Consider the following 18,678-nt stretch of genomic DNA (forward strand, 5'->3'; position numbering starts at 1 on the left):
AAAATTGCAGCTTTTCTGGCTTGAGAATATAACTTCTGTTCAGAGTGGCCTGCAGATCACCCAGGAATGTAATGGGGGTAAATCCTGGAAGTAAGTTAAGACAGCCCCCAAAGGGCTGAAATAATAAACTCCCCACATGTCCCTCACTGACTCCTAAAATACACACGAGTCACAGAGACCAGAAAGAGTCCAGCAAAAAATGAAAACCAAAGGAAACCTAAGAACTTACTGTAGATTTGAATTTGTTCCTCCAACCATACACAGCTTGGGCAGCGGAAGGTAGAAGGCTCACATGTTCAATGTCGCTGAGCATAACTTCTCTCCAAATTAAATAGTGCACAAATAGGGAATACCCTTAGGGATCCAGACTAAAAAACAGAGTAAATTACTAAAAGTAAAAACTACACAGTGATATCAATGGCTGCACACCATGGAGGAGACCAACTTTGCAATTCAAGTGCAGAAAAGTTAATAAAAGCAAAACACATCTTTCAGGCAAATGAAACAGAATTCAGATATAAAGCAGAATTCACTGCAATGTCCAATTTTCAGCTAGAAATTACTAGATACACAAAGAAACAAGAAATTCTGACCAGAAAAAAAATCAACATTATGATGCCACATGGATCCAGATGCTGGATTTAGCAGACAAAAGCTTCAAAGCAGCTCCTATAGTTACGTTCGAGAAATTAAAAGAAAATATACTCAAAGAATTAAAGGAATTTATGTTAAGAATGTGTCAACAATAAGGGAATCTCAACAGAAAAATGGGAGTTGTAAAGAAGAATCAAGTGGAATTTCTAGAGTTGAAAACTACAAAAACTGAGTATTTGTTTTTCTCTTTCTGACTTACTTCACTCTGTATGACAGACTCTAGGTCCATCTACCTCAATACAAATAACTCAATTTCGTTTCTTTTTATGGCTGAGTAATATTCCATTGTATATATGTGCCACATCTTCTTTATCCATTCATCTGTCAATCGACACTTAGGTTGCTTCCACGTCCTGGCTATTGTAAATAGAGCTGCAATGAACATTGTGGTACGTGACTCTTTTTGAATTATGGTTTTCTCAGGGTATATGCCCAGTAGTGGGATTGCTGTCATATGGTAGTTCTATTTTTAGTTTTGGAAGGAACGTCCATACTGTTCTCCATAGTGGCTGTATCAATTTACATTCGCACCAACAGTGCAGGAGGGTTCCCTTTTCTCCACACCCTCTCCAGCATTTATTGTTTGTAGATTTGTTGATGATGGCCATTCTGACTGGTGTGAGGTGATACCTCATTGTAGTTTTGATTTGCATTTCTCTAATGATTAATGATGTTGAGCATTCTTCCATGTGTTTGTTGGCAATCTGTATATCTTCTTTGGAGAAATGTCTATTTAGGTCTTCTGCCCATTTTTGGATTGGGTTGTTTGTTTTTTTGATATTGAGCTGCATGAGCTGCTTGTAAATTTTGGAGATTAATCCTCTGTCAGTTGCTTCGTTTGCAAATATTTTCTCCCATTCTGAGGGTTGTCTTTTTGTCCTGTTTATGTTCCTCTGCTGTGCAAAGGCTTTTAAGTTTCATTAGGTTCCATTTGTTTATTTTTGTTTTTATTTCCATGAAATGACATATTTAAAGTGCTAAAAGAACTGTCACCTAAGAATTTGCTATCCAATAAAACTATCCTTTAAAAAATGGAGGTGAAAGAAATACTTTTCCAGATAAATAAAACAGAGAATTTGTTTCTATCTGACTAATACTATGGAAAAAACTAAAGGAAGTCGTTCTAACTGAAAGAAAATTATACCAGATGGTAACCAGTTGACAAAAGGAAATGAAAAGCACTGGCAATGGCAAGCATGTAAGTAAATTTAAGAATATATAATAATAAAAAAAGAATACATAATGATATATTATCTTCTCTTAACTTAACAAAAACATATGATTGCTCAAAGCAGAAATTATAACATCATACTGTGGGTTTGTAGCACATATAAATATATATGCCAATAATAGCACAAAAGAGGGGGTAGTGAGAAATGGAGCTACATTGTGCAGAGTTTCTTTTTTTTTTTTAATTTATTTATTTTTGGCTGAGTTGGGTCTCCGTTGCTGCTCGAGGCTTTTCTCTAGTTGAGGCGAACGGGAACTACTCTTCGTTGTGGTGCAAGGGCTTCTCATTGCGGTGGCTTCTCTTGTTGCAGAGCATGCGTTCTACGTGCACGGGCTTCAGTAGTTGTGGCTCGTGGGCTCAGTAGTTGTGGCTCGTGGGCTCTAGAGCACAGGCTCAGTAGTTGTGGCACATGGGCTTAGTTGTTCCGCAGCATGTGGGATCTTCCCAGATCGGGGATCGAACCCATGTCCCCTGCATTGGCAAGTGGGTAATTAACCACTGCACCACCAGGGAAGTCCCCAGAGTTTCTTTTTGTCACCAAAAAATCAGTATTAATTTAAAGTAGATTGTGATAAATTGAAGAGGCATACTGTAATCACTAGAGCAAACATTAAGGAAAGAAACTGAAGAAAGTTAAAAAAGTAAAGAGGAGAAGTGATCTCAGCAAGTTAGCACACTAGGAAGTCCCAATGCTTGTCCTTCACACACACACACACACACACACACACACACACAAACTAATAAAGAACTACAAACAGATGAAATAGCATAGCACTGGCAGAGCTCTGAATGAAAGAAAGAACTTGCAGCAACTCAGTGGGGCACGAAACCCAAGGATGACTGCATAGAAAAGCGTAGGAGGCATCTTCCTGGGATCACCGCATCCCCCAGTCTGGCACAGCTCAGTGGCAAGAGGGATGCCCTCAGCAGGACCTTCCCACATGGGGGAAGGGAGATCAGGAGGACCACAGCAGCCCTTGTCACCACTGAGACACCAAAAGCTTTCACCACTGAGGACTTCCACAGGGTTTGCTGACACTGACGCCAGCAAACGGAGATGCTTGGAATCCATACTACTGTGTCCCCCTGGAGAAGAAGCCACTGCTGCGCTCCCTGCCTTGAAAGGAGCTGCCGTTGCACCCCCCCCAGGGCCAGAGCTGCCATGTCCCCACTCCATCCTCCCCTCTCCAAAACAGTTGTACCCACGGCCAAGACCCTAGCTCAGAAGCCACTCTGTATACGCTTGACATTGGCACCACCAGCACCACAGCAAGTTCACTGTGCCCTGAACCTCAGAGCCATAGTCACTCCATGTGTGCCTGCATCTTGGACACCAGTATCATTGTCACAGCAAGCCTGCCTGCACCCTGGATCTGGAGGCCACAGCCGCCCTGCACATGCCAGACCTGGTCCTATGACCACGGCACACACGACTGCACCTCAGACTCCAGTGCCACCATGGTAGTGAACATGCCTTCATGCCAAACCCAGCACCGAGAGGGATCTTCTTGACCACAACATCCTCCTGTGGGGAATAAAGAGAACCAGAGCATCCCAGCAGCCTTCTCCAAAGAGGACCCCAGCCAACTCTCACCACCACCAAAAACACCCACTGAGTGTTCAGCATGATGGATAAAATAAAGTATACTACTGCATCACAGAATTTCAGAACAATGAAGTAAAGAGAATACCCATCCACAGGCCTCCAGAGAGAAAAACAGGGGACAGAAGACCAATGACCAAAATACAATAGCTTTGGACTCCTCAAAGTAATCATGGAAGCCAGAAAATAATGGAACAATGTCTCCAAAATTCTAAGGAAAAGTTATCTCCAACTTAGAATTCTGTCTTAAGCCAAACTATTAATTAGGAGTGAGAGTAGAATAAAGACATTTTGGGGCATTCAAGGTCTCAAAACATTGGTTCCACGTTGCCTTTCTCAGGAAGGGACTCGGTGATGTGCACCATTAAAACGAAAAAAGAAATCAAGGAAGAAAAAGACTTGAGATCCAAGAAAGAGAACAGCCAAGATGAGAGAGGTGAAAAAGATTCCCAAGAAAATAATGAAGAGAAATCTCAAGAAAATAACTGTGATGCAGGCTTAGGAACAACCCATGCATTTTGGAGTAGGTCAGAGGGCTCTGGGGGATTTCTTCAAGAAGGTGATATTATCATGTTGCCCAATATATTCGAATGTATTAAGAAGAGACTTACACAACTAGGGACAACTAGCTTGGAGGGTTGAATTAATGATAAACACACAGATAATGAAGCAAATGAAAAATTAAGTCAATTATATCCAGGGAAAGTTTATTATTGTGTTTGAAAAAAAAAAGTATAGCATACTACATGGCTCAGCTGTGAGTAGAATTTACGTAATCATAATACAGACACTGAATACTTATAAAAATTACATGGCTCTCCTGGAGAGATGGTGAGATAAGAAGGGTGTGCTGGAGAGATTGAAAAGAGCTAAATTTGCTTCATAATAAGAAATCAAAAGGTCATGTCTGAAACTGAAAAAAATCAAGAAGTAGCAATCTAAACATGCTACTGATATTTGGCGAAATGGGGGTAAATGTCACAAGCATCTGCTGAAATTTCTGAAAGTACGGGCTCTGGGGAGCAGAAAAGAGCAGGCAGCCGGCAGAGGCAAAGGAGCCCTTTTTTCGTGGCAAGCCTCTCTGAGTCTTCAGACTACATACATGTATGACCCTGAGAGACACTAAAACTAGATTTAAAAAAAAAGGAGAAAGAGAGAGAGAGAACAGGATGACACAGGTTTTGGGGCGGGGGGTAGGGGGCGGGGGAGAACTTCTGTACTCACAGGTGGACTATTGCCCAGAAGCAAAGGGAGATTCTGGGACGGCAGCCCTGAAAAAAATCTTGAGGCAGCAAGGAAATGTGATTTTTAGCAGTCATCCAGAAGTTCACCAAATTGCAGTCTTATCCCTAATCCTTGGGAACTCCAATAGGAAAAGGACTTGTTTTTTCAGAAATAGTTCCATTCAAAACTGGAGAGGGTACAGGGCCCATCATTAAGGCTTTGAAAGTCATAACCCCTGGGCCCTAGAGGAGGTGCCTGCAGACAAAAGGCCTGGGAAGCACACAGCAATGACTTCCAAACTTTTTTTATTGTGACCTGCAATTTACATTACAACCCAGTACACACATGTAAATAACTAAATCCAAAGTTTCACCCCAAATTACCTATTCTTACCTTTCATTTATTCTACTGTGTTCTATTCCTATCCCTTCCCCTTTCTTCTGTGTGCTTTGTTTTATTTCATTTTTTAAATGCTGGTTTTGACCTACTAAATTACTACCACTCAGACATCAAGCTTACAAAGCCCAAAACACTGGTGGGAAACATCTCGAAGGGACTTCTGTGAGTCTGGGAAGCACTGGTCCCAGAAGGGAGAGCACAGGGGCAGCTAAGAGTTAAAATCTCAGTGTTGTAAACTTGTTGGCTGTGAGATTCTAGCTGCATCACCTAACCTCCCGGGCCTCAACTTCCTTGTCTCTAAAACTAAGATAACAAAACCCAGCTCTTCAGGTTCTGGAGACGACAGGTCTGCAGAGTGCCTGGCCCTCAAAAGGCCCTCAAAGATGTTCTTTTCTTATAAGTCAAAGGCATGATGCCCCAGTAACATAGACCCTTATGAGCGAGTCCTCACGTGTCCTTGAAATAGCTTAGTGGTCAAGACCTTGGCGTCTGGAGCAAGACAGTCTGGTCAAACCCTGCAACAGACATTTAAAGCACAGACAACTGGGGCAAGTTGCCCGACCTAGCTGGGGAGGACAATAATACCTGTCTCTTAGGGTTTTGTGAGGATTCAATGAGCTGACATAGACAAAGCATTTTGAATGGTTCCTGACCCGTGAACGCCGTGTAGGCGTTTACCAGTATCACTGTGATCGTGTTGGCTGGACACATGAAACAAGTGACAGCGAGGCAGGCCCCACGGCTCCCGGGAGGGCATGAGCCTGGACGTGTGGCGTGTCCCCACAGGCACAGCTGCACTGTGGTTTGCAGTCAGAGACTATGCTGACAGCATTAAACCTTTGCACTTCATTTTCTTAGGATGGCCTGTTGTATCCACTGCCTCCCAGATAAAAATTGGATGTCACAGGAAGGCTCTCCAGGCACTTGTGAGCATGCGTTCTCCCAGCCAGGAACCTCACTGCAAGTTGGTGTTTAACGGTTCCATTCCTGGCTAAGGCCTTCCCCAAAGCCCCTGGCCTCACCCTGGAGGTGAGGAGAGCGTGGCTATGTCAGAAAAACTTAGCGCCGGTTCCACCGCTGACAAGCAGTGGCCTTGGTCAAGTGACTTCAGTCCTCTGATTTCTAATTTTCTCCTTTTCAAAACGGGGTAGCGATCTCTAGTCTGAAGTAGGGCTGTTATTAAGAATAAATGTGAACGTTTGTACAAAGCCCGGCACACAGTCAGAAAGCCCGTTCCCTCTCCTTATTCTGAGTAAGGAACAGATTCAAAAACCAAGAGCCTCTATTACCATGACCTTCTCCTGCCTGTCTAAACATGGGGGCATCCCTGGGTGCGGGCTTTGCTGTTTACAAAGCATGTTTATGATCGTGATCGTACTTTGAGTTCTCAACAGACAGCCCAGCGAGAGAGAACTCCTCACCTACTTCTTACAGATACAGACATTGACTGCCCAATCCACGCGGCTTAGCAGGGCAGCCCCAGGACTCTGGCCCTTGTCCTGCACTGACTTATTCTGTGCCTCTGGACAAAAGGCTGCAGGACCCTGAGCTTCACCTACAAATTCCAGGGAATGGACTTGGTGATTTCTGAAGTCCTCCTAAAGTCTGCGTATTCTGTACATCTCAGAGTTCTGTGGGTGGAATTAGTTTTTGGCTGAACTGTGTCCCTCAAAAATTCATATGTTGAAACCCTAACATCCAGGACCTCAGAATGTGACTGTATTTGCAGATAGGGCCTTTACAGAGGTGATTAAATTAGGATAAGGTCATTAGGGTCGGCCCCAGTCTAATCTGACTGGCATCCTCATAAGAAGTGGAAATGTAGACACACAAAAAGAGACACAGGCCGTGCACATGCACAGAGGAAAGGCCACGAGGACACAGGGAGAAGGAGGCCGTCTGCAAGCCAGGGAGAGAGGCCTCAGAAGGAACCAACCCTGCTAACCTCTTAATCTTGGACTTCCAGCCTCCAGAACTAAGAGAAAATAAACGTCTGTTGTTGAAGCCACTAGTCTGTTTTACTTTGTTATGGCAGCTGAACAGACCAATGTCACTCCTGTGACATTCAACTATGGATGGTCCCAGGCTAAGTGCTGTTGAGGTTAAGTTGACCACCACCGTCTGAGTCACTAGACTAAACAGTTTGGGGCGATCTGTGGAAGATTGTGGAAGTTGTTTTTAGCTTTGCTTTGGTGTTTGTTTCGCTGGTTTCTATGTGCCTCCCCAGATTTCCCTTCCCTCTTCTTCTGGTAAGAGGTGTGCTGCCCGGTCACAGGGAAGGGCGATGGCTCCTGGCCATGATACCCACCTTTCTGACAACAAAGATTGGCTTGCGGAGAGGTCTGGGGCCCCAGCACGGCCAACAAGAGCACCCCTGGGGTGGCCGTGCAGATGATGGTAATGACAGCTGACTTTGATGGCACGTTGCTGTGGTCACCTACTGTTTTTAGCCCTGTACAGCTAGTATCTCCTTGAGTTCTCAGACAATTCTGTGAGGTGGTTTATTTTCTATTCCTTGAGAGGCTAAGTGACTTGCCTAAGTCACAAGGTGGTAAAAAGGCTGAGCCGGGATGGATACGCAGAGAGTCTGGCTCCGGCACCCGTGCTCTCTGCTGAGGACACTAAGCTGGGACCACTGGTGGGTGTTTTCTCACTGCACAGAGGCGGCCTGTTTGGAGTCAGAGAGGCTGGGTCATTCGGGGTGATTGTGCCCAAAGAACAAGGCAGCAGACGCGCCATATTTGAAAACCGAATGGGAGGCAATGGGATAATATTGGCCTCCTCTCTCCTCCACGGGCTTCCTCTGCCAGCACTGAGAGGGGACTGGCCCCTGGGTCCCCTCGAAGCCCCTCAGCGTGAGCTGTTCCCTGCGGGACCCTTGGGCAGGTCGTAGCTCACCTGCTCCCCGGCAAGGGTAAAGATCCCAACTCAGCCAACAGCCCCAGGTCCCTCCTTAACTGGCCTTCCTGCCCCTCGGTTGCAAAGGGAGATACAGTTACCCACCAGACAGAGTGCCCATGGGCTTTAACCACAAGCCCACGGTCTCCTATCGGGGAAGGAGCAGGTGCTCATTAGGGACCCCCATCGTTTTAGCGCAGCTGAGACAATGGCGCGCCTTCCTTGAATTGCTAAGATGTTTCTCTATCCCAGAGTTCACCGACCCTGCCTGTATCACCAGAACCCAAACCTACACTTTTCACACCTGGGCCAAGGGTGAGAGCCGCCTTGCAGAGTCTCTGGGGCACCCTTTCCCAGGGGCCAGCACCCTCTCTGTCTTCTAAAGCTCCCTCAGGAAAAGGGCTGTCCCCCGCCCCGGGAATCTCCGCACACCGGGATCCGAGGCCTCGGAGGGTCTGAACTGCTCAAAGCCAGGCCCCCAATCAAAACACCCAGCACCTCCATCTATGAGGCCTTTGGGCTGGGGCGGTGTCCGCTTGCCTCTACACAGCCACTGCCCCCTACGAAAGAGGGAAAAATGCCCGAGCAGAGAATAAGATGTCCAGAGTCACTGACACCTCAGTGGACAGTAGTCTGCGGCTGCGTCCCTACTGGTCAGCTGACTGGGGGCCAGGCTGTGGATCCAGGAGGTAACGGATGTGGACTTTGTGCTGAGAAGTGGGAACGGCCCCAGAGCCACCTGCAGAGGAAGTTTGGGGTCAGCACTGGGGTGCTCACGGCACTTGGGCGGGGATGGGGGCGTGTGAGGGCGCTTGAAAGGGGATGGGTGGGTGGGAGGTGTGTAAAGAGCCCTGGAAACCTGCGTCCACACCTCAGGAGACCTTCACCGTGTGTGAGCCCCTCCTATCTGCTCTGCAGCTCGCGCCACGCTCCGAAACGGGGCGCCTGACTATCCTCACCTCATCCCCACTGGGAGTCAACTCAGCGTCTCTGACCTCACATGTCCAAGACCAGTATCTCAATTTTCCCTCCCAGACCCACTCGTCCCCCAAATCAATGAATCAACACCACCACTGACTCTGTAGCTCCATCCAAAATGCCCAGAAGTCACCCTCTCCATCTCTTTTCCCCAGTCACAGTGGGTCCTATGTGCTCCGTTTCCACGAGATCTGGCATCTGCCCGCTCACGGCCACCCCAGCGCTCTCACCCCGCACAAGGCATCACTGGCCTGGACGGTGGCGTTCTCTGGACACTCCCCCGACCCCGGTTCTCTCCCTGAGTCACCCTGTTTTGTTTTCTGGATGGTACTTCTCTGTAAGTAAAGTTACCGTGTTGATCGGTTTATCTGATGGTTACTGCCCGTCCCCTTCGCTGACTAGAATACAGGTCAGCCCCACAAGAAAGGGCCTTACCGTTCTCATCTGTCACTCCGTCCCCAGGGTCTCCAGCAGTCCTTGGCACACCGAAGGTGCTCGGTCATAGCTGCTGAATGACTGGAGAATCCTCATCTGGGTCCTACCGTCCCCATTTTCCAGGGTTCAGAGAAGGAAAGAGATCTGCTCGGGCTGCCAGCTGCTGAACAGGAACACCAGGACTGGATCCCAGGGCCCCTGACCCACAGGCCAGTCCGCTTTCCTCTCCAGTGCACCGCCTCCTAGAAAACTCTTCCCAGACCTCCAACCCACAAGCCCACTAATGACCGGCTTGAGCTGAGAGCAGCTGTTCCGGGAGCTTCAAACCCTGAAGGCTGAGCTGCCGCAAATCAGACTCTCTCTGTAGTTTAAAGAGAGATCAGCAACGTCTGCAGCTTGGCGACTCAGGGCCCTCCCTGGACCCCTGAGGGGCCACCCCGGCCTGCTGTGGCCACCCCTGATGGGACACGGCTGAGTCAGTGGAAGGGCTTTTGGGGCTGAGTGCCCAGGACGGTCCTGGGCCCCATGCAGGACAGTAGCAGAAGCTGAGACCAAGCCTGGTGACTCAGTGGAACCCAGAGCAGGAGCTCGAAGGCCCAGGGGGAGCAGGGAGAAGGCACAGGCTGCCTGCGTCTTTGGGGCCCCAGCCCTCCCCCCAGGCTCCCAAGAGGGGGATCGCCCCTGCTCTGCCCTCAGTACCCTCCACTTAACTCATTTCTTTCCCCAGACTCTGGTCCTGCCTCAGCCCTGCCCCACATTCCAGCTTAAAACAGTCTCCCAAACAGGACACACGGGAGTTTCTAGCCTACTCGGGGGCCTACAGCCAGAGCGGCCTAAGTTCTCGCTCACCTGCTTCAGCATTGGGAGGGACCACCTCCACACACAGGACTGAATTCCAGGCCCGGAAAGGTACGGGGTAGGGCACCTCTTGCATGGCTCTGCACCTGCTCGGCTCACACACACTCCAGACACCCAGGTGCAAACACCTCAGCCCCTGGGCCTTGAGGAAAGGTGGGGCAGGTTGTGGAATTTTCCCAAGTCACAGATGGAAAACATTTTAATGTCCCGAGCTCAGCAGTCAGGTTCCCATTCAGGCTGCGGGGCACTTAGGCAAGTGCCCACTCTCTCCTCGGCCCCTCCATCTGCAGAAAGGACAGAGCAAAGTTGACCCTTCCCTGATTTCCTGCAAAAGGAGATGGTATAATCTACTACCCTCTTTTAGCTCCTGAGAAAAGAGGATTGATCACACAGGCCCTTTAATGACAGGGGAGAGAGAGCCCCTGCTGTCTTTCTGTAAGTCAGTGTCAGGGAGGCTAGTGGTGGCCAGACCACGTCCCAGGTGAACTAAGGGAGCCACGTCGACTCGTGCCTAGGACGGGAGAGGACAGATGACCCAGCTCTCAGACTACCCACCCCGTCACCAGCGGCCCATCCGGGATACTCTGGCATCCCCGGCTTAGTTTGTTGCCTTCCATTTCTTCTTTGGCAGAGGAAACTAGACACAAGGGTTTATAAGAATGTGTGCTCATTCATTCATTCATTTGTTCACTTATGCAAGCATCATTGATTAGTCACCCTCTGTGTCCCAGTCCTGTGCTGGCACTGGGAACATTTCCAGGGATGGAAATGAATAAGACACCACCCCTGACCTCGCAGGCTTGGAATCTATTAGGAGAGACAGACAACAGGTTGGTGACTTCAGGGTGAAATGTCAAGAGTAGCATTTTGTCTTGGGTGACAGGGAAGCGTAGATGAGTGGTACTGATTCAGGTTAAAGGGGTGGTTACTGGGGAGAGGAAAGAGGGTAATAGAATCCACAATACACGTCGGGAAAGATTAGAGAATCGATGTATTCTAGGGCCTGCAAATAGGTACATCAGACCAGATTTATTAACATCTTCTCTACTCCCTTCCAACACTTAAGTAGATCATACAAGTGTAATTATCTAGCCCAGAGCCTAGTGTTTTGCAGGTACTAGATATGTTTGCATGGGCATGTTTGTATGTGAGTGGGTTTTAGAAAGCTAATTGTTCTTCTGAAGGCAAGATGTCTTTTGTAAAGACATAATGCAGAATAAGATGTTTGGGTTTTTAAAAAATACTTATTTATTTATTTATTTATTTTGGCTGCACTGGGTCTTAGTTACAGTATGCAGGATCTTTAGCTGCGGCATGTGGGATTTTTTTTTTTTTTTTTTAGTTGTAGCATGTGGACTTCTTAGTTGCGGTATCAGGGACCCAGTTCTCCGACCAGGGATCGAACCCAGGGCCCCCTGCATTGGGATTAAAAGTTTGGATCACAGCTGTATTTTAAACTTGGCTTCTGCTTGATTTCTTTTGGGCTCCATCTGATTTCTCTTAGACTCTGAGTCCCATAAGACTGCATTGTTTGCTTAGCTGGACTTTAGGGTAAGAGGGGCCAGTTGGGCGGGCTTGGGTGGCGGGAGGATTTTATAGTTCCTCTAAGATGCTGTTCTCTCCCAACTGCCAATGCATTATTTTTCCTCCTTGGAAAACTTCAAAGATAATCCACCCCTTTCAGCGTATGAGTCCTGACTTGCAATGATGCAGAAATGTCCACAGGGGAAACTGGCTTGGAAAACTGAGGTCAGGTCCAAGGAGAACAGGGTGGGCCCTACAGAGAGAGAGCATAGTGAGTCTGCCTCACTCGGGGTGTGCCAAGGCGGGAGGCACTCGCTGCAGAATTCCCAGCCCCAGGCTGACCTGACCCTTCTTGTGACAGCTAAACCACCTGGCCTGCATGGACCATGGCCTTCCTGAGGGGCAGGGAGAAGAGTCAGGATGTTAGGTCGTCCTGGCAGTGTCCTGGTCACTCCCATAGCGCATGACTCCGGGATGCCAGGCCACTGAGGAAGAATATATCCCACCGTCTCAGTCCATTCAAGCTGTTCTAAGAAAATAGCACAGATTGCGTGGCTTATAAACAATAGAACTTTATTTCTCACAGTTCTGGAGGCTGGAAGTCCAAGATCAAAGCACAAGCAGATTCGGTGTCTGGTGAGGGCCTGCATCCTGGTTCATAGCTGGTGTCTTCTTGCTCCGTCTTCATGGGGCAGAAGGAGCGAGGGAGCACTGTATGGTCTCTTTATAAAGGCACTAATCCCATTCATGAGGGCTCCACCCTCATGACCTAGTCACCTCCCAAAGGCCCCAGCTCCTAACACCATCACAGTGGGGATTAGGATTTCAACATATGAGTTTTAGGGGGGGTACGTTCAGACCATAGAACCATTCTGAATATTTTCCTTCTCTTCTCTTTTCCTCCTTTCTTCTCCTCCCCCTCCTCCCCTTCCTCCTCTTCCACCTTCTCCTCTTTCTTTTCCTCTCTCTCTCTCTCCCCCTTCCCCCTTCTCATAAGCCTATGGCATCATCACAACAACCATTTTCAAGGAGGGCTGATTCTGTTTCTAAACATTTTGATCCTATAATGAAGCATTTACCTGAAAGTGACTCACAGGGGGTTCTGCAGAAGTAATTTCTCTGTGTGTTCACCATCTGTCACCCGTCCCTTGGTTTCCCACATCCTTGAGAGCATTAGTAGGCCCATCTCAGGGTGCCTCTCCCTGTCTGCTGCCGGTTCTGTCCTTGGACCAGAAACAGTCCTAGTCATGAGATGGTAGTCAGGGTAGTGGCAGGCTGCGTCCCCGCCAGGAAGTGCCCTGAGTCTATGCCTGAGGACTGTGGCTGAACCACAGGGTATGTTGTTCTGCTCCGTGCTCTGTCCTATTTTCCTCGTGTCAGGTTCCAAACAGAGCTACTTCATGTTCAAGGAAGACAAACAAGGCAGCTAAGACATTCAGGAATCCTGCCAGCTTGATTGTTTCTTATTTGCTCATGCTGCGGTTTAGGCTAGAATGAGCAACACACACGACCCTTCTCAGATGGGGCACAATCAGAGAATCAGTTGGCGCACAGATATGGTAAAAAAACACATCATTTATTGGGTTCCTACTCTGTGCCAAACTTCTGTCAGGCATTTTATAGGCATTGCTTCTAATCCTTACAACGACCCATAGTGGGAGGCATTGTTACCCTTGATGTGTAGGTGAGGAAACTGAGGCTCAAAAGGGTTAGATATTTGCCCAAAGCAGCCCAACAGCAAGTGGCAGAGCCAGGATCAGACCCAAGGTTCCCAAAGCCCGAACTGGGCACTCAGTATTCTTCGTCCCCTCCTGGCTGGTCAGGATGGGGTGGGAGAGAAAGTGTGTATCCCATTTGCTTCAACTTCTATGGGGACAGTCAGTTTGAGTTGATTTGGGGAGAGCAGTGAAGTATAAGGGAGATTACGGAGGCCTGTCCTTGCAGTACAATTCTTGGAAAGGGGGTGAACATGAAGACCCACAGACTGGTTTCCCCCAGAATCCCTCCCCAGTGATCGATAACAAGCATGCCGTTATCTTTTTTGACTTGGCCCTGTTTCTGCCTCTAAAGCCCATGCTTATGGTCTAGGTCTTCTTAGTGATAGAAAGATCAACTTTATCCCTGTATGTGACAACTTCTCCTGACACCCATCCTTGGCCTCTGTATCATTAGAGATTGGCTGGTGGAAATGAAAAGAATAAAGTCATCAGCCACTAGGAGCACTGCTGAGTTCGTGAAGCAACTGGGAATCGGCCGTGCTTCCATCAGGGGCAGACTTCTGCGGCAGGCCCTAGACTTCCTCATCCTGCCTTCTGGTCGGGAGCACCTCACCCCACCCCACCCGCCAGATTAAAGCAAGGCAGAGAACAAGCAGGCGCTACCCAAGATATGGGGGTACAGCCTGGCCCGTGAGTGTCTCACCTGCTGGCTCTCACCCCAGCCTCATTGCAAACCCACAGGACTCTTTCTCTCTGTCTATCTGGCCTTGACCTCTTGCTGACCCAGACTTGAAGTATCTGCCAGGCCCTCCCACTTTGCAGCTTCTGGTCCTGCCTTCTGCCCAGCATGATACATTCTATTCGGTGGGTGGGGAGGATCATGGAATCCTGGGTCAGAATCTGCCAGAGCTTGAACCTCTCGTTCCAGTGATTTGACAAAGGTCTAATTAGTAACAGAGCCAGGACCGGAGCCGGGATCTCCCAGTTCCTATCCAAGGCTCTTTCCATCGTTCAAAGGAGGTGAGATGATGCTTAGAAGAATCTAGAAGGCTCTCCTCTGACCATCAGGGCTGCTTCACCTCCATCATTAGTGGCATCGTTTCTGCTTTCCTTCCAGAGCTGGGAGTGCCAGGGAGGCCTCATTCCAGCTGTCACTCAAATGTGCTGGTGCTGGGCCTGGAAATACTCTGCAGCATCTTCTAGATGGTGAGTCTTACAAATGTCCATAAGATAAAAGTGCAAACTCTGCAGGACAAGCCACGGTGGAGAGGAGAGTGACCGGGTGACAAGAGTTCACACTTGCGGGCAGTGTCCTGGGCTTCTTAAACAAACCAGCAAGCCGGGCCTGTAATCAGGCCCACCCTCAATGTTCGAGAGGTCTAAAGCCAACACATAAATGGAGGCCCACGTGCCATGTGTCCAAATATTTGAGAGTTGTAAACGAAGCTAACAAACTCTTAGACAATGTTTGCTCTTTCCTCTTGCCTGGACAAACATATCTTTATAACAACCTCAAAGGCAGGTTTCAATTCCAAATCCTTGGACTCCTGGAACGCCAGGGGCAGGGAGGTGAGGTCTCAGCCCCACCCGTGGCCTTCCCCCTTTCCTTTCTGACCTGAGGGCCCTTGCGCTTATGCAGGAGAAGCCCCATCCTGAGAGTCCAACCTTCACCCACACTCCAGAGACCAGGAAAGAGGCCTGCACAGGCCCAGATGCTGGCCACTTGGGCAGGAAATTCCTGGATCCTGGATGCTTAGAGCACAGAATAGGGAAGGAATGGATTTGGAGTGGGCACGTTCTCTGGCCTCATGGCCCCCTTACCTGGAGGAGACCCAGAGCAGGGCTCTCTAAAGCGTGGGGTCTAAGGCAGGCCCTTTTGCCCATGTATAAGGCTAGTATTACTAAAATGATTTCCATTTTACAGATGAAGTAACTATAACTATAACTTGAGTGACGCCATATAGGCACACGCCAGTCACAGAAGAGCTAGGGCTTCAACCCCAGCCTGCCGGCCTACAGATCCCCTGCTGTGCCCCTTCCCCCAACACCGCTCTCCCCTCGGTCCAGCATCCCCTGGGAAATGCAGTGAGCCACTCCCTGCCAGGCTCTCAACACTTCTTGCCGCTAGCAAGATGGAAACAATCTCTTTATTGGTCTCCTTTCCTCCCATCTTGTCCCCTCATCCATCCAGGTTTTCTAAGACACAATAGCCATGACCCTCATCCTTCTTAACCCCCTGCCTTCAGGGTCATGTTCAAAGACCTCACCTTGGCCCATCATGCCCTCTTGCACTCTTCCTCTCAGCCATGGTCAAGCCCCTTCTGGCCTGAACACACTCTTGCAAATGCTGTTCCTCTCCTGCCACGCTCCTTGTCAGGCCTCCCCACTGCCTCTCCCAGCCAGCTCCCTCGTCCTCCTCAGCTGGGCTTAGACGGCATCTGTCACCTGCCCAACTCCAGTTCTAAGGTGGATGCTCTTTGTTAATTACTTCCTACACCAATAAACGGCAGGCACCGCACCCGATACTTATCACCGGCTGGTACAGAGCGAGCCGCCCATAAATGCTCATTGACCCCCCTGGGCTCCCTACAGGATGGCAAGTTGGTCCCCACGTCCCTTCAGTGCTTCTGCCTGAGTCAACCTCTTCTGAGAGATAAGGGCAGCAAAGAGCCATTATCCTTGCCAACATCAATGCCTCCAAATGACAAACACTTCCTGGATCCTCTTAAAATGCTGGGTCCATGATGGAAAAGTCACTCCCAAAGGCAGATGGTAGAAACTAGAGGACTCTGGCCGGGGACTTCGAGCTCTAATCGCTCCCTGGAGCAGGGGAGGGTGTCATCATCCTCCGTGTCTTCCGGAAATAGAGCCAAACAGAAATTTCTTCTTTCCTTCCTTCTCTCATTCAATGAATGGGGACCAAATTTTCATCACCAGCAGGGATACACAGGAGCCTCAGACAAAGGAGTTTGTCCCTGAGTAGCTTAAAAAGGCTGGTGGGAACAGGTAAGACTAATTTAGAGAGTGCTTTGTGCTGTGGGAGCTGAAGACAGCAAAGACCCATCCCAGGTGTGCATTCTTTGCATTCCCTGGGGGAAAGGCGAGTCCTTACAATGGTCTGTCAGGTCCATGGGATCTGCCAGCACCCCTGCCCTGTCACCTCCCTGGCATCATCTCCCACAACTCTCGTCACCCACCCCTCACCCCCGCACCACACTCCCGCACGAGGCATCCCTGCGCAGGCACGTATGCCCACAAGGTGCCTTCGCATTGGCTGTTCCCTCTGCCTGGAACACCCTTCCTCCCCTCACCTCCTGACCAACTCCCTCATCTCCTTCAAATCTCTGCTCACAAGTCACCTTATTCACGAGGTCATCCCTGGCCATCGCACATGGATCGAGCGCATTGTGGTTACTGAGGCTGCCTTGCCCATTGCTTGGAGGGACCGCGGGGTCAGCGCGGTGCAGAACAAAGTGCCCTAGATTCGGGGTCAGACCAGCTGGCTGACTCTGAGTAAGCCCCCTAACCTCTCCAAGTTCGGTGTCCTCACAGGTAAGGTAGGGAGAATAGATCTTGAGTGCCCTATTTCACAGGACTTCTGCAGGATCAAAAGAGACAATGCCTCACTCATCTTGCCTCTTGAAGATTAAATTGGATCCATAGGACTGATCCAAAAGGCAACTTTAGAATCGGTGTGTTGTCACCAAGTCCAGACTCACTCTCCCAGGCTCGGCCCAATGTTCCCTGATCCAAAGGGCCACTGGGGGGGAAGAGCTCCCAGGTGGCCCGGCTGCTCTGGGCTCCAGCCCAGCCTCACAGCACCTCATATAAAAGACAGCTCCATTCAGAGCAGGAGACATCAGGTATGTACCCCGAGCACGGGGCCATCTTCTCTTTGTCATAGTGTTTCTTGACATTGCTAATTACAAAAACTATTCGCTGCAGAAAATGTAAAAAATTAATGCAAGTCTGTAGAAGAAATGTAAATCCTCTGTTATTGCGCCATCCAGAGAAAAACCACAGCTAATATTTACATATACCCTCCCAATCGTTTTTCTACACATATAAAAGAATTAGATATTGTTAGAATTAAAGCTTTCATCATGTCTTATTTACTTTGACATTGGATGTTCCAGTCTTATTTATTTAGCATGAGATCATTAGCATTTTCCTATGTCATCAAATGTTTGTTGAGAATGTTATTTGGATGGTTACATGCTATCCTGTGCTAGAGCGCGAGCTATAACTCCGTTGACCCCGTCACATGGTTAGGTAGTAGACTTGAGACTGTTCCAGCAGAGATCGGGCTCTTCTTCCTCGTCTTGCTCATCTCTGCCTTGCCGACTCTCCTGGTCCTCATCCAGGTCTGTATGTACCAGGCAGAATGGGAAGCAGGGGGCAGAGACCCTGCCTGCCCTGGACAGGCTGCCTGTCTGTGTGAAGACAGAAGACAATGTACTCGCAAGAAGCAGGAGCTCCATGCCGAATGAGGGGCTGGGAGGGTGAAGACGGGAGAGAGCATTTCCAGATGGGGTGGGACGGCTCCACTAAGGAGACACTGGAGCATCTGCCACATGCTGGGGCCGGAATACACTGGTGAGCAGCGGGGCAAACGCTGAGTATTCAGCCAGGGTCGTGTGGCCAAGGACAGCCAGCCCAGGAGGATGCCGAGTTCCTGAGTGGGACCACGTCTTCTGCCTGCAGACATGATTCCTGCCCCTCAAAGCCTACAGCCTCGGAGGCAGACAGATACTAATCAAATAGCCTCACAAATAAAGATAAAGTGACAACTGGCCCAGGAAGGAGAGGATCACCTAGTTTCCCTCAGGAGGCAGAAGTGTGGCCTGCCCCGTGCCGGAGGAGCAGGTGTAGAAGGACCTGGAAGAGCATCGGTCTGGAGGGCGGAGCGTCAAGCTAGGCCAAGCCCAAGAGGTAGGCAGAGCCAGACCACACGGGCCCGGTGGCCATGCTGGGTTTTGATCCTGGAAGGGATGGGAGTTGTTGGGGGGCTGTAAGCAGAGAGAAGCCAGGATGGGCTTTCCATGCTGCAGCGTTTGCTCTGGCTATGGAGGAAGGGCTGGCTCAGGGGAAGAGGTGGGGAGCCAAGAGCGGGTGCAGGGCCGTGAGCAAGGGGCTGGTGCTGGAGCTGGGGCGAG

At 49.3% G+C, this 18,678-nt stretch overlaps 1 protein-coding gene across 3 annotated transcripts in view; it reads right to left on the reverse strand.

Moving 5' to 3' along the window:
- Positions 1–17,428, reverse strand: part of BLK (BLK proto-oncogene, Src family tyrosine kinase) — a 76,752-nt gene extending 59,324 nt beyond the window's left edge. For all 3 annotated transcript variants that reach the window (XM_082403576.1, XM_082403574.1, XM_082403575.1), the window contains exon 1: positions 10,272–17,428. The gene's annotated coding sequence lies outside the window, so the exon portion shown is untranslated. The remainder of the gene's footprint in view (positions 1–10,271) is intronic.
- Positions 17,429–18,678: the final 1,250 nt, after the last annotated feature.

Source organism: Balaenoptera borealis (assembly GCF_965194805.1).
Source record: "Balaenoptera borealis genome assembly, chromosome: 8".
NCBI classification, from domain to species: Eukaryota; Metazoa; Chordata; class Mammalia; order Artiodactyla; family Balaenopteridae; genus Balaenoptera; species Balaenoptera borealis.